Raw genomic sequence first — 16529 nt, forward strand, 5'->3', positions numbered from 1 at the left:
ACTCTGAGAGCAGATAGCAGAGTTCGTTACTGAATGCCAGTTTTAGGAAGGTTCTGGAAGAATAAGGATGAGGCCTTATTTCAGAAGGACCACAGCAGGAGGTAAAACTTAGGTACAGGAACCTAAATGAAGACCTAAGCACAGGAAATAACACAGAAATCCACTTACCAAAATTCAGGTAACTTGTCCGGCCTCACTCCTGAGTCTGAGTTTTGAGTGGCTTAAAGTAAATAACAGAAAAGTTCACATTGAAAATAAACCGTTTGCAGCCACGTGGTGGCTAATGCCTGGGCGAGGCGGGCAGATCATGAGGTCAGGAGTTCAAGACCAGCCTGACCAACATGGTGAAACCCCATCTCTCCTAAAAATACAAAAATTCACTGGGTGTGCTGGGTCACATCTTTAATCCCAGCTACTCAGGAGGCTGAGGCAGGAGAATCACTTGAACCCGGGAGGCGGAGGTTGCAGTGATCTGAGATCACACCACTGCATTCCAGCCTGGGCAACAGTGCGAGACTCCATCTCAAAAATATATATATATAAATAAACTGTTTGCTCCAAACATTAAATCAAAGGTCTCCTTCCCGCCATTTCTCATGGTCTGTTTTCAGTCTCCATCATCCACTGCCCTTTACATATAGTAAGTCCACCCCACATGTATCTCTTTCACCCCATCACTAGGAATCTTTCAGGTAAAAATCTTGAAGTTGTTTTCCTCAACTGTGAAGATGAAGATGAAGATGAAGAGAAAGAAAAAGAGAAAGAGAGAGAAAGAGATCTTGAGGTAAAATACATCTCTCCCATTTTTACACCAAACCAGTTGCCAGTCCAGCCTCTTCTACCTCCTCTGTTCCTCATTTTTATTCCCACTGGCACAATCCAATTTAGTCTATCCTGAAGTATTATCTAAAATTCCAAATGGCCTTCTATACCACTTTTTCTCTCTATTCAAAACAGTATAAAATACTTTTAATTAAAAGCCCACCCTGAATCATATGAGTCTCCTTGAGAAGAATTAGTATGCTGGCTAGCCATCTGCAAAAGATTGAAGCTGGACCCCTACTTTCACCACATAAAAAAATTATCTCAAAACAAAACAAAAATTTAAATGTAACACCTTAAACCATCAAAATCCTAGAAGACAACCTAGGAAATATTCTTTTTGACGTTAACCTTGTCAAAGATTTTTTTCCTCTTAGCCAATGACTGACCAAAGAATTTTTGGCTACGTAATTGCAAATACAATTGCTTCAAAAACAAAAATAGATCAGTGGGACATAATTACACAAAAGAGCTTCTACACCGCAAAATAATATATCAACAGAGTAAAGAGACAACCTACAGAACGAGAGAAGACTTTCACCAACTATGCACCCAACAAATCCAACAAACGCCTCATATCCAGAATCTATAGGGAACTTTAGCAAATTAACAAGCAAAAAATAAATAATATCATTAAAAATAGGCAAAGGAAGTGAACGGACACTTCTGAAAAGAGACATAGAAGTGGCCAAGAAATACGAAGAAATGCTCCGCATCACTAATCATCAGAGAAATGCAAATCAAAACCACAATGAGATACATCTCACACCAATCAGAATGGCTCTTATTAAAAAATCAAAAAACAACGTACGCTGGTAAGGCTGCAAAGAAATGGGAACACTTATATACTGCTGGTGGAAATGTAAATTAGTCCAACCACTGTGGAAAGCAGTCTGGAGATTTCTCAAAGAACTTACAACAGAGGTACCATTCCACACAGAGTCTCATTACTAGGTACAAACATGAAGGAACGTTCACTTGTATGTTCACTGCTTCACTATTCATAACAGCAAAGCCATAGAATTCACCCAAGTCCCCATCAGTAGTAGAATTGATAAAGAAAATGTAGCACATGTACACCATGGAATACTACACAGCCATAGAAAAGAACAAAACCATGTCCTTTGCAGCAGTATAGATGCAGATGGAGGCCATCATCCTAAGCTAATTAACGCAGGAACAGAAAACCAAATACCACATGTTCTCACTGAAATATCCTTTAAACATCGAGCAAACACAGACATAAAGATGGGAATAATACACACTCTGGACTGCAAGAGTGGGGATGAAGGGAGGAGGGAATGGGTTGAAAACCTACCTACTGGTACTGTGCTTACTACCTGAGTGACAGGATCCATACCGCAGACCTCAGCATTATGCAATACTTCCAGATAACAAGCCTGCACATGTGCCCCCTGTTTATAAAATGAAAGTTATTTTAAAATAAGCATCTAAGATGGAATTTTTTAATTACGATGATAGCCATAAAGAGGAATCAAGTACTGACTTATGCTACAACTTGATGAACCTTGAAGACGTCATGCTAAGTAAAAGAACCTTAAAGATATTGTGCTAAGTCAAGTCTGCATGTGACTATTTACATAAAATGTCCAGTACAGGAAAATCTAGAGACAGAGTAGGCTACGGGTTACTTAGGTCTGGAGGAGGCGGGTAGGGAAATTGGAGCGAACAGCTAAAAGAAACAGGGTTTCTTTTTGAGGTGATAAAAATATTCTAAAATTGACTGTGATGTTGCTTGCATATACACGTGAGAATAATGGAAACACTGTCTTATTCACTTGGGAATGGGCAAACTGTAATGTATGTGAATTACATCTCAACACGTTTTTATCTAAAAATTTTAAAACTTTAAAATTTTTTTTAAAAGGTATGTCAAAAATTTTAGGCAAATTAAATTTAAGAGTTTGAGCAAAGAACAATTTAGGAATTGGGCAACACTCAGAACCAGAAGAGGTTGGGAGCTCTGCCCACCACGGGAGCAGCAAGCTTCTACAGGCTGAACATGAAAGCAAAGCCGAGAAATCACCTGATTAGCTACAGCTAGGGGTCTGCCTTATTGGGGTACATTGTGATGAGGCGTTCACCTTATCTGGGCATGGTGTGATGAGTTGGCCACCTGTGACTGGCTGAAACCTAACTATTTGTTACAAAAACATACTCCTAAATTAGGTTTTGGTTTGCTTACAAACTTGCAGTTTGTTACGTAGAAACTTGATATATGAAGACAGCCTCAGGCTAATTTCTTACCTGCTTAATTTAACAAGTACTTCCCACTACCGGCCAAATCAAGTGTGAATCCCCTGGTGAGGCAATGCACGTCTTTCCATGCTTCGGCTGCAGCTGCCTCGTTCGAAATCTTGGTTTCTGCTTCTCCCCCAAACATACTCCATGCAGCAACCAAATGGATGGGGTGCACTTTTCTATCTCTGTTTATACACTGAATGCATATTTGTCGAATTCTTTTTGTGCAAGGCCTCATGCAGGGTACTAGCCATTTCTGGGACGGGCAAAATAGACTAGCAATGAAGGGTTTGGTCTATAACAGAGGCTTTCAAATGTTCTGCTGCTAAAAAAATTTGTTCAAAAGAAGTCTTTACTCAGAAGTCCACGGCGTAAAACCAAAAGTGAGAGTTGCTCTAAATGAAATTTGGGGCCTAGTTTTTCTCTTCCTCCACGAAATCCTTCAGAGATTCTATAAAATACCATAGGCACCCATGATTTTTATATACTATGCTTTGAAACACACACACACACCCTCTCTCTCTCTCTCTCTCTCTCTCTCTCATAGTAGATCATATATTTCCCCAATTTTTTGCCAACTACCTTTCATATTTTGTCCTCCCTCAATCACAGCTTCCTTTAGAGAAACTCTTGATCAAGTTCTATTTGGTAGCAGCTATGCCACTACAAAAGACTTCCTTTTTTTTTTTATACAAACTCAAGCATCAGTTAGGTATGCTGTGAGTCAGCTTCTTCATAGGCAAGTAGTTCAGTAAATTCTCAATCACAGATGTGAAGTGTCAGCAGACAAACCTGCAATAGCTTCTGAACCAAACATTTTCAGCTTCCTCGTATGTCATGTATTACAGATTCTAAGACCTTCAAAAGACCCTTTAAAAACGCCATACAGATACAGGTGAGATAAGCATTTCTAGTTTTAATTTACAAATAACTGAAAATCACAGAAGTTACTTGTAATTTATATATACATATATTCGTGCTTTTAATTATTATTTACTAAAACACTTGCTATAAAGAAAGATAGATTGAAAACTGCTAAGTAACAGTCATTAAAGTTTAATTCTAAAAGTTCACTTATCCAGAAACTCCTGTAACCCTGAACAATTTTGAAAGTAAGAACTGTTTTCCCCCAGGGCTTATAGGATCTCTCCATATACTTATCTCTTGAGAGTCTCCAGATTGCTCCTAAGGGAAGAAAAAGTTGTGTTATTTGTTTATGCAAGCTTCAATTATTAATGAAGATAAAGTCGCTAAAGAGAATTGGTGGCTAGAAAAGTGGAAGAAGTGGGTTTGCTGCTTGGGATAATAAATAACATTGCAGAGGACTTATTGGGCTCCAAGCACTATTGTTAGTACATGACAGGTATTAACTCTTGTTCTTCTAACACACCCTGTGCAGTAGCTACCATTTTCTTCCTCATCTGCTCATGAGAAAACTGAGCCACAGAGAGATCAAGAAACTTCCTAAGGTCCCTCAGCTGGCAGCCAGGATAAAACGCGGGCACAGTCCCACCAGCCCAGGCTCTTCCCGCTGCCTCACGCCCCCCAACAGTGCTGCAGGCTCTCCAGGCTGAAATAGGGCTCTGAGGATCACAGTCAAACCCAAGACCAGCTTTTGCAGCTGCAGGCATCCTTATGTTTTAAAAATTACAAGTTCTCCCTTCCAAAAAATATCTCCTACACTGACTGGTAACCGTTTCTGAAATGCTATCATTAGCAGAACGTTATGGTTGGTTGCGAAAGTCTCTTTCCTCCCGATCCCTGACTTAGCATCAAGTCCTGTAGGAGCAGGTATCATGTTTCACTCCTCTGTGCATCTCCCTGAGGTACCTAATACAACGCCACGCAGGAAGTTAAGTATAAAAATAACTTTCTGTGTGCAAGGGATCAAATTGAATCATCTTTGAGTCTTAAAGGATGTTCATCTTCAAGTATCTTATAGAGGCAAAATGAGTGACAAGCTTCAATCAGTGTCAGCCGGGTCCCGGCCGTGCAGGGACAAGTTTATCAGGTGACTTTGGAAGCATCACAGCTGAGCCCAGGATGCTGAGGGAATGGTGCTGGGAGTCCGGACAAGCTGAGCCTGCTGAAGTAGTTAAGATGGGCCTCAGAGAAACGCTTCGTGGACTGTGCCTTTCCTGAGGCTGACCCTGGGAACAAAACGTGACCTCTCCAACACCCACCCATCATCCTGCATCACCCTCCAACCCAAAGAATCAGTTTGCACAGATACTAGAGTTTTTGCCCAGTGTTCTCAGTTCCACAGATCTTGCACTTCGGGCCATCTGCTGCACAGTGAAATCAGCATCTCTCTGGCCTCACGTTCTACTCTGCCTGCCCCAGCTCATGTGACTCCAGCCAAACGGCCTCCTTCCACCCCCAGGGCAGGCTTTTGCCCTTGCTTTTTCCTCTCCCTAGCTGTCTCCCTTCCCTTAGCACTCCATTTAAAATTGCAGATGCCTCTGGCAACATTCCATGTACTCCTTATTCGCTTGATTTTTCTCCATCCTTGTTACTTCCATCTAACACACGACGTTTCACCAACTTATTTTGTCTATCGTCTGCCTCTCTATGCGAGAATGTAAATCGTATGAGGCCAAGAATGTTGCTGTTTTATTTGCTGCTGAATCTTCTGTGCCCAAAAAAGGGCCTGGAAATTGTGGGCAGGTCACAATTACCTTTTGATTGAATGAAGTTTCCTTTACCGTTACTAATCAGTCATCACCACGAAAGATACTACCTGGTTATATGCATACAGACACATACACATACGTACATATACATACACAACACACACATACACATGCACACAAACATGCAGACACAGACACACACACCCCAGGATAGATCTATTAAACACATGTTTAGGGGCCGGGTGCAGTGGTATGAGCCTGTAATCCCAGCACTTTGGGAGGCTGAGATGGGAGGTTCACGAGGTCAAGAGCTTGAGACCATTCTGGACAACATGGTGAAACCCCATCTCTACTAAAAATACAAAAATTAGCCAGGCGAGGTGGTGCATGCCTGTAATCCCAGCTACTTGGAGACTGAGGGAGGAAAATCACTTGAACCTGGGAGGTGGAGGTTGCAGTTAGCCGAGATCGTGCCACTGCACTCCAGCTTGGTGACAGAGTGAGACTCTGTCTCAAAAAAAAAGCTTAGTATTAAACACTGAGTTTTCTTAGGATAAAGATGGCACATCCTGGGAAATCTCCCGACTCACCCTCTATCCCATCAGATTACTTTCTTAGATGTTTACACTAGAGCAGACGTATCCTGAATGTTATCATTTCTCATTCCAAGGACAAATACATAAAAGCAGGAAATAGAGGCCTTCTTCCACTTCTACGTGAAGAATGAGGTGCTATTGCCATTTCACCCACCCTAAACCAGGCCTCTCTCTGGGCACCCATCTGCCGCTCAGCACCTTTATAGTCACCATCTGACAAGGCCCGGACTCGCCCATGGCTGCCCACCTCGCCTACTTCCTTTCTTCAGTCTCCCTCTCACCAATCAATATGAGTAAAGCTTGGGGCTGGCTCCACCAAAACTTTAAATAAAGCCACTCCCGGGTTACCATGGCAATAATCACTCCTTAGACAACACTCTCTAAGCTGTCCCTCTGGATCCTCTTGTCCAGGGAGCAGATACTCAGTAAAAAAAAAAATAATCATGCTAGTTCACATTAACACAAATCAATTCAGACCTAAATATGCCAGGAGATAGGGATCTCTACTCCCCTCCAACTGACAGTTCCAAAGAACATTCAAGAATGTTAAGTGGGTTCAGAAAAAGTGATTTGGGTACAATGAAGGGAGCTAAAGCTGTGAGCTCTACTTAAACTAGGGATGGTGGGGAAAGAGGGCGAGAAAATACCACCTAATGATCAAGAAACCCGGAAAAGAAACTTGTCTTTTTCAGAGACCTGGTAAAGAAAATCAAAATAAAACAAAACATGCTCTTGTGAAAAAGCAAAAATCTAAGTCTGTCCTACGTTTGGGTTTGGAAATGAAGTTTATGCCATCCTCATTGTGCTGCAATCTTTTAAGGAGAGTAATTAACATTTTATTAACATAAAAATGGCTGTGGACCAGAGATACCTTTCAGGTACCTGCCAGATGCCAACTCCAAAAGGCTCTATAGAAACCTGTCTACAACCCAGCACACCAGCCTCTAACAGAAAAATAATCCCCAAGGAAGAAGAGTTAACAAATGGGGAAAAAAAAAAGGACCATTTCAAGAAAAGCATCCCCTCAAGCAAGAGTCAACAAGCAAAATAAATATGTTTATTTAGTACTTCCAATTTAAATATGTTTATACTTATTAAAGAAATGTTCAAAAGAAAAGAAACAATAAAGGTAGAAGGCTATAAAAATAAACAAGTAGACTGAGACAGAACCCAATAAAATGTCTATAAATGAAAAATAAAACCAGCAGAACATGTTGAGAGTGTCCCAGGTCAACACTTGGGGTGGTGAAAGTGGAATATCATCCAGATACTGTCTGAAAAGGCTTGAAGTGATTCCATTTACATTCTGTAAAGAGGAAACCTTCCCTAGATGTCAAAAAGACAGCACTGTGGCCCCATTCTAGCAATGAGATGGCAAAATACTTCTCTCCAGAGCCCCAGTGGCTTTATGCTAACAGACTCAGTTCTGGTTTACGCTTCTGTTGTTGTTGTTCGTAACACAGCACTTTGCCTACTGAATACACGGGCATCCCCGAAAAAGCAGCTTTGAGGAGAGCCAGGCTGCTGCTGAGACGGATGCTGAGGGTGTGCAGAGGATCGAGGGCTCTCCTGGGTCTCGTGCAGTGGAGGAAGCACTATCTTATTTACTCTCCTTTTGCAATAAGCACTGAGGCCAGCTCTGACTCTGGAACTACCTCTTTGTCTGACTTTAGGTAAGACAGACTAAAAAATGCATTGCTGTGGTTATCTTTGATGCCGACCTGTGATTGGAAATAAAATGTTAAACTCCGCGTGTGTATCCAGCACCCTAGAATTCTGGCAATTGGCTGGCATAACCTGACCCCCCAGGCACTACTTCTATATTGGTAACTTCCTTCTTCCGAACTTAATACATTTGTGTTGGGTTATTGCCTAACCTGGAATGTTCCTCCACAGCGCCTAACAAAAGCAAAAATGGCCACAAAATCTGAACCTCAGAATAACTGTGTGCAAAACTCCCATGTCAAAGCTGTCATTTAAGGAAAAAAAAGTGTGTGCTAGTCTCAATCTTTAGTTCCACCGAAACCTGTGGTGCTTTCAGGTGTCAAAGACGCCACCGGATGTGCCATTGTTCCTGGTATAATATGCTTTGGAGATTACTTTTTCAAGTTTAATTTCTCTTGGATCACATACGCCAGAATAAATATTATATTACTTTATACATGGTTTCTGGTTTACTCTGGCTCAGAACATGTAGTTAGTCAACAAAGGTAGGCAGTTTTGCCAAAATTCAGTAGCGTATACTGTTCAAAATGTTATAAAAGTAACAATCACAACCTATAAAAATATAAATTTCATTTTTACTCATAAGAGTCATTTCATAGAACAATACCTCTCAAATTCATATCTTAGTAATCTCAAAGCAATCATTTTAGCTCCTTTAATCAACTTTTCCACAGTCTGGTAGTACTAAATTATCTAAATGATCCTAATAGGCAAAATTATGCAGAAAAACCTTATGATAAAAAGTTGACAAACAGTGCTGAAAGTGAAGTAACTATGGCAACCAATTCACTACAAATAATAAAGAAAATATAGAACATAAATGACCAATTACATTTTGAGAGTATCAAGCTTAATAAGCGAGTACCATAATAAAACTTCAGAAATCATAGCTATAGATATTTATAACAACTTAAGACATATACAAAGGTGTGCTTTCAGAAATTTTTATCACAATTTTCACACCTTTTCTGCTTTATTTCCTTTCTCTGTCTTCAGGAAGTCCTTAATCTCAGTTTTCTAAACTAATCTGAGTTATAAATGATACAGGTGGGACATGTCACATAAAAGCCATTTGAAAACACTCTGAGAAAAAAGATTTTCATTTAAGAGCAGTATAAAATCAGCCTAAGCCAGGTCAGGAAAAACGAATCAAATGACACCAATTTTTAAGTCACAAACAAAATGTCCATGTATTCATTTTAAATTTTTTTAAGTTACTTTCCTATCTATAGTTTGGTGCTTAAAAAACAAATGTTGTCTTAGTGCTAATTCTGGTTTTTTAAACAAAGTGATCTTAATCATTTCATACGGAAATCTCCTTATAGAATATCTATATTTCATGCCTTGGATACATTCAGATATCCCTCAAGCCATATTGACAGCCTCAGAACATTCACCAAATTCATCAAATAATTTAGCATTTATAGTAAGTAGTTGGTTGAATTGCTTGGACTAAGAGATCCTTTCATTTGACAAGCCAACATAAACTGAGAATAATAGAAAACCAGTTTAACTAATTAAAATACACTTATAAAGTTACATCTTAAACATTCACTGAATTAAAACCCATTTCCCCCCATTATACAGAGTCCAAAAGCCCATAAATAATGAATAAGTGTCACTTTTCCTTAAAAGCACAGATTAGAAAATAAAGGAATGCAGTGAATATAGCAAAGCTTAGTCTTGAAATGATGACGAGGACTTAAAGAAATCAGGAAGAAAGTAAATGTGGCAAGTTTCTTCTCTGTTTGCTTTCTGGGCTGACCTGTTGCTGAGGACTATGAGAAGAAAGTTATTACAGAATGAGTCATATGGAAAACACTTGCAAACAGAAGAATATTGAGAACATAATGCGCGTTATTCTCTCACTGGTACTTAATGTTAAGGATAAAACAGAAAAAGCAGGGTAAAGCATCCCAAAGCAGTTTATGAAAACCCATAAGTGAGTCTGCTTCATTAAGTAACAATATGGCAGGATTTTTTTTAAAACTCGAGGTTACCCAAACTCTGACCTTTGAAACCAATTCTTTCATTTGGAGAAATAATACAAGAAAATGAACTGGTAAAAGACATGCACAAGCCCCCTCACTAGAGGCAAACGTGGAATCACAGATTACAGAAAAATTAGTTTGGCCTTCTAAGAAATATATTCAATTACATGCACACAAAAATTGAGGTGTTATAAAGTTACTTATTACTATTTGAAAGACGAGAAAAATATCAGCATACTACTATTTTCTTTTGAGTCTATTGAATAATAAAGTGTATATGCTGTAATCTATTAAATATTGTGGATTTAAAATGTTAAAATTTGGGGGATTTTCTCTGTTAAAGAAAACTTCATAAACTGCAGTATTACATGATATGGTATGCCATGTGTTATATTTACCAAGTTAATACTGATATGTGATACATTTATTATTTCCATAACATGTTGGTTTTTATTTGCTAATATTCCTTACAAAACACCTGTCTTTTCAGTATACAGATGACTAGATAATGAGATAGAAAACTCCAGATCTAGTCATGACCACAAGATAACTGTTTACATTGGCTAATAATGATATAAAAGCTTTCAAAGGAATAAGACTTAAAAAAAGAATCAGGAAATTTTGTGGAACTCAGTCAATGTAAAGCTGTCTTACAAGGTAGAATTAGGTTTTCTTTAAAGTCGCTTCCATGCTGAAGGAAGAATGGCATCTTCTGACGGCATCTCTGTTTATTCAGTGTTCCACCCGAAGGAGTCTATTTGTCATCTAACAATATTGACTCTGGGGTCAGAATGGAACTGCTAAGGACACGTCGCCTTAATCTGTACAAAATCTCCCGTTCACAAAGGGCTGAAGTAGTTGCAAAACCCAATTTGTTTTTTAATGCACTCTGTTTGCAGCCTATTCAACCTCACGAGCAGCATATCACTTCGATGGAAATTTCTAAGTATTGACTGAGATTATTCGTTTCAAATTCTAAAAGAAAGATCTTAATGTCTGCTTTATAAATACTCATCTTCTAAAAGATTAGAGTTTGTGGGGAAATCACTTCATAACTTTGGATGTTATTACATTTTAAATTACTTTTTATTCCTACTTCTCTACAAAGTACACCTCCACCATGATTTAAAAAGGATTTCAGGCTGTGGGACTTTATTCAGAGAAAACACGAGATTTGAATGACTAGGAGACTAGGATTCCTTCCAGCTTAATGCAGGGTATAAAATTTCTGCTTGCCAGGAAGAAATATTAGATTATTCTGTAAAACCAGTGTGGAGAGTTAAATGCCAAAGCTAAAGCTGTATGCTGCTTGGGAATGGCTAAGTATAGAAACTTGAACACAAGAGCAAAAGTCTTTCACCTGCAGGCTTTTGCCTGCAGGCTAAGCATAGAAACTGGAGCACAAGAGCAAATGTTTGAGGGTTTATAAGTCCCTCAAAGAGATCCTAGGATTGGATTCAGTATCCAAAGTGAGCCCTCCGAAGTAATTGTAAAATTATGCACATGCATATATATGTGCATCTTACTTGCAGATAAATTTAGTAGCTATCATCATCTAGATCATGTAACTTATTATCCAAATCATGGTACTTTTTAAAATGAAAGAAGCATTCTCAATTATTATACCCAGCAACAGGTTTAAACTGAGGCTCTCCTGGGCAAACTGGGAAGTATAATCACCTCATCAATGACCCCAAAAGGTAATACACTACTACACCAGAGAACTTAGCTTTTCATTACTTCACCCAAGCACCCTTCACGAATTTTCATTTAAGGCCCCTGATCTTTACACAATCAGTGTATTCTCCCAGTGTTCTCCTTGTAGTGGTCACAAGTCTCACTGCATTTGGCACCGGTTGTTACCTTGAGATCTGTAGTTCCTGCTGGACTTGGATTCAGGGCTATGACACTGTCCTGCCTGTCCTCATACTTTCTACTTTTTGTGCTTTGCAAGTATTTCTTTTCCTCACTCCTAAATGGACAATTATTACCAAAGTTGTATGCTGGGCCTTCTGCTCTATAATTTCCCACAAGAAACACATTAATTGCACGACATTAAGGGTAACATATCAATGATTGGTTCTCAGCCTTTGACCCCTATATCGTGGTCCCAAACTTTAGACCCAAGAACCTTCGTCCACTCAAGCAGTAAATCTACCCCCCCATCACTAGTCTCAGGAAAGAATACAAAGAAGAATAAAGCTGATAAGCTCACTCAAACCTAACCCTCAGTACTCTATAGCATTAAGACTTTCATGTTACGTTTATGTTTTGAAAATACTGCAATAAACTTTATGTGTTTGTCATTTCAGTGTTTGTAAGATATAAAAGAAGCTTATATTTTAACAATGCAAATATTAGTCTTGTGCTTAGAATTAGGATTTTAATTTTAAAAGTACAAAATAATTATGAAGCAAGATTAAAATAACTAATAGAACTTATTATTAATTTTTATTTATAATATTTGTAAGAGTTGCTAAATCCTTAGAAAGATTTCGCTAATTATGTTTGCAAATTTGCTCTGTTGGGCCTTTAGAAAGTTTAAGAGAAATAGATATATAGCTATTAAAATTATAAGTATAGTTTAAACTGTTTCAAATAATTTCATTACTGAGTATCAGTTAAAACTCCAGAGACGATAAACCATTATTTCTGTGCACAAAAGCCCAATTCAGCAATTAAAATAAATTCAAATGGTAATCAATTCTTCCTTTTTCAAAACACAAATTTTTATGTGTCTATTTCTCTAAGCTAGAGTTTAGGGAAACTTTATTCAGCAACCTGGTCAGCAGTTAGATATATGTTTTTGACACATCTTTGAGGCAAACCCTTTGAGTACAAGAAGTCATTCGCACTTCCCTCTGCATAAGGCTCATTATAATTCAGTAATATTGAATCACATGCATCTACAGGTTTATCTCATTACTTCCTGACATCAGAAGGCAGCCTGATAGACTGAAAGAAATACTGGATTGGCCAGGCACAGTGGCTCACACCTGTAATCCTGGCACTTTGGGAGGCTGAGGCGGGAGGATCACGAGGTCAGGAGTTCAATACCAGCCTGGCCAATATGGTGAAACCCCATTTCTACTAAAAATACAAAAATTAGCCGGGTGTGGTGGCACACGCCCATAGCCCCAGTTACTTGGGAGGCTGAGGCAGAATTGCTTGAACCTGGTAGGCAGAGGTTGCAGCAAGCCAAGCCAAGATTGTGCCATTGCACTCCAGCCTAGGCGACAAAGCAAGACTTCATCTCAATAAAAAGAAATACTGAATTAATTTTCAGCAATTATGGGAAATTTTAGGTCTTCTCTCTGCTCACCAGTTTTGTGGCTTTGGGCTAATTATATCCACTCACCTGAACCTTTTTACTTTTTTAAAAGAAAATAATGAAGTCTGATGAGATTGGTATAATGACAAATTAATTTTTCCAATAATCGTGTTAAAAGTTTAAGCCTTGTGATCGGCTATAATCAAAGGGTAATCAAACAAAGGTTTGGCTGTCACAGACTGAGACTTAAATGATCGTAATACAAAGAAGTAATACATTCTGTATTAGTAACTAATATTTGTGAGCGCTTACTATGTGCTATGTACAATTCTAAGCACTTTATATATATATTATTTTATGTAATATTCCACAGATCCTATATAGTAAAAAAGTAGGGATAGGAAGACCTACAAGTGAGATGACTAAAGCAGAGAGAGGTTAAGTAAGTTGCCTGGATTAGCAACATATGCAATAGTCAGGAAGGTAGATTCAAACTCGAACCAATCGGAATCTACAGCTCGCCCTCTTAACCCTCACATTCTTCCTCTTGAGGGTAAAGTCTAAACTCAGAATGGCATTAAAGGCCCAGGCAAATAGCCCCAAAACACCTTTCTAACCCTACTGCCTGTGAGCTACCCAGACGGCTCTTATTTCAGCAAGTTTGATCCTTGAATATCCCACAAATACATTTTGCAAATTCTGTATCACTGTCTGTATTTGGAAATCTTGCTTTCTGCCATCGATTTGAGCACTCTAGTAGGTAGCAATCTCTACTATCTCTGAGAAACAATCACACCCGATGTCTAGCCCACTTACTTGTTTCTTGTCGTATGCCATCCTCATGTGAACGGCTAATTTTTAGTGTTGTTCCATCTTAATTCTTCAATCAGATCGTAAGTGAACTTAGAGAAGAAACAGTGATGTAAACTGCTTTGTGTTTTCCCCATAGCATAGCCCATCACTCTGAATTGCAATTATCTATGTATGTGTCTGACTACATCAATAACTGACCATCGCTTTTTCATTTTTATATTTGTATTGCCTGGCACAGTATTTGCTACATAAACAGAGTAAATGAATGAATATTTGGTGACGACAATAAATGAATGAGTGAATAAATGAAACACCAGAGTCAATTAATCATGCATACTGGATACACCATAGTTGCCAGTTATCAGTCTCCTGATTTAACCCAAATAAAGAAATCACTGTAAAATATGCTTAAATATGGATGCAGCTGGAGGTCATAATCAAATTAATGAAGAAACGGAAAACCAAATACCACATGTTCTCACTTAGTAGTAGTTAAACACTAGGTACACATGTGCACAAAGATGGGAACAATAGACACTAGGGACCCCAAAAGGGTAGAAGGGAGAAAGGGCTGAAAAACTACCTGTTGGGTGCTATGCTCACTACTTGGGTGACGGGATCAATCCTACCACAAACCTAAGCGTCACGCAATATACCCATGTAATAAAACTGCACACGTGCCCCTAAATTTAAAGTAAAAGTTGAATTAAAGAAAATAAAATATGCTTGAATACATGCCTCTGAAATTATGACATAAACACTTAAAACACAAAGGTATATTATCCACTTAATTACGACCATTGTTAGGGTTCTTGGTACCAAGCTTAGTTTTACTTACTAAATATTAGACCTGTATATCAAATTATCAAATCCTACTTCAGGAAGTCCTACTCGGGTATTTTCCAGAATATCCACCTGAAAGCAACAACTTTTTACAATATCAGGCAAATCTGAAGGACTTATCACTTGGCACCACTGTTAAAAGTGATGAAGTTTAATAGCATATAAGAAAAACCCCTCCTCCGCTTGTCTCAAAGCACACTATATATACCACCTACAGAACTCTGGTTACCTCACACCAAGACAGATATGCCAAAGATTCCACAGCCACAATAGTATGTGTAAGGTATGTTCTAATAATTATCTTCTCCTTGACATCCCTCAGCCACTATGACAAACTCTGAGTTTTTACTGACATGAGATTAGGCACAGGAATATAGAATAATTATATCACTATAATTAATTATAACAATTCAGAGACTCTTTTTTACGTTCTGGAGTACATGGTCAGGATGTGCAGGTTTGTTACATAGGTAAACGCGTGCCATGGTGGTTTGCCGCACACATCAACCCAACACCTAGGTATTAAGCCCAGTATGCATTAGCTATTTTTACCAAATGTTATGGGCTGAATTGTGTCCCCCCAAAAAATCATATGTTGAAGTCTTAACACCCAGTACTATCCTCAGTACTTCAGAACAGGGTCTTTAAAGAGGTAATTAAGTTAAAGTAGGTCATTAGGCTGAGACCGAATATAATATGGCTGGTATCCTTGTAAGAAAAGGAAAAAATGACACAGACAGGTACAGAGGGAAAAACCATGTGGCAATACAGGGAAAAGTCATTTAATATTCCTTAAGTTAATGAATATTCAAAACAGTTCAACATGTTAATATTATCCCCACATCATAGATGGAGAAACTGAAGTGTTGGGGATGTTAAATGAGGTCACAGATCATCTGATGAGCACACACCAGGATGCAGGACCAGATGGGAATCTCCCGAGTCCAAATCCCATCCACTTCGGACTTTCAGCAGAAACGGGACTAGAAGACTTTGGTCCCACTCCGCCCCAAACTAGTTGTGAGACCTTCAAAAAGTTATAAATTTTTTGCTATCTTCATTTATTCATCTGCAAAATGAGGGAAAGAAACTGAATATTCCTAGGGTCTATATAAGGGCCTGCTAGTTTTAAGAATTTTGCTCAAATCCTTGGTTTTAAAGTTCTGAATTAATTATTTCTGTAAATTCACTTAGAATTAAAAGGAAATTCAGTATTTGGAGAATCATAGCTTTGCCCACAGAATTCAAAGATTTATTGGAAAAATATACAAACTTGCAAATGTTTTTGAAATATTATGATCTTAACTCATTTTATTTTACTTTATTTATTTATTTTATTTTTTTGAGACTGAGTTTTGCTCTTGTCACTCAGGCTGGAGTGCAATGGCACAATCTCGGCTGGCCGCAACTGCCACCTCCCAGGTTCAAGCGATTCTCCTGCCTCAGCATCCTGAGTAGCTGGGACTACAGGTGCACGCCATCATGCCCAGCTAATTTTTGTATGTTCAGTAAAGAATGGGTTTGACCATGTTGGCCAGGATGGTCTCGATCTCCTGACCTTGTGATCCACCCA

The sequence above is a fragment of the Aotus nancymaae genome, unplaced genomic scaffold (genome assembly GCF_030222135.1).
Source record: "Aotus nancymaae isolate 86718 unplaced genomic scaffold, 86718_ANA_hifiasm-v0.15.2.pri h1tg000025l, whole genome shotgun sequence".
Classification (NCBI taxonomy): domain Eukaryota; kingdom Metazoa; phylum Chordata; class Mammalia; order Primates; family Aotidae; genus Aotus; species Aotus nancymaae.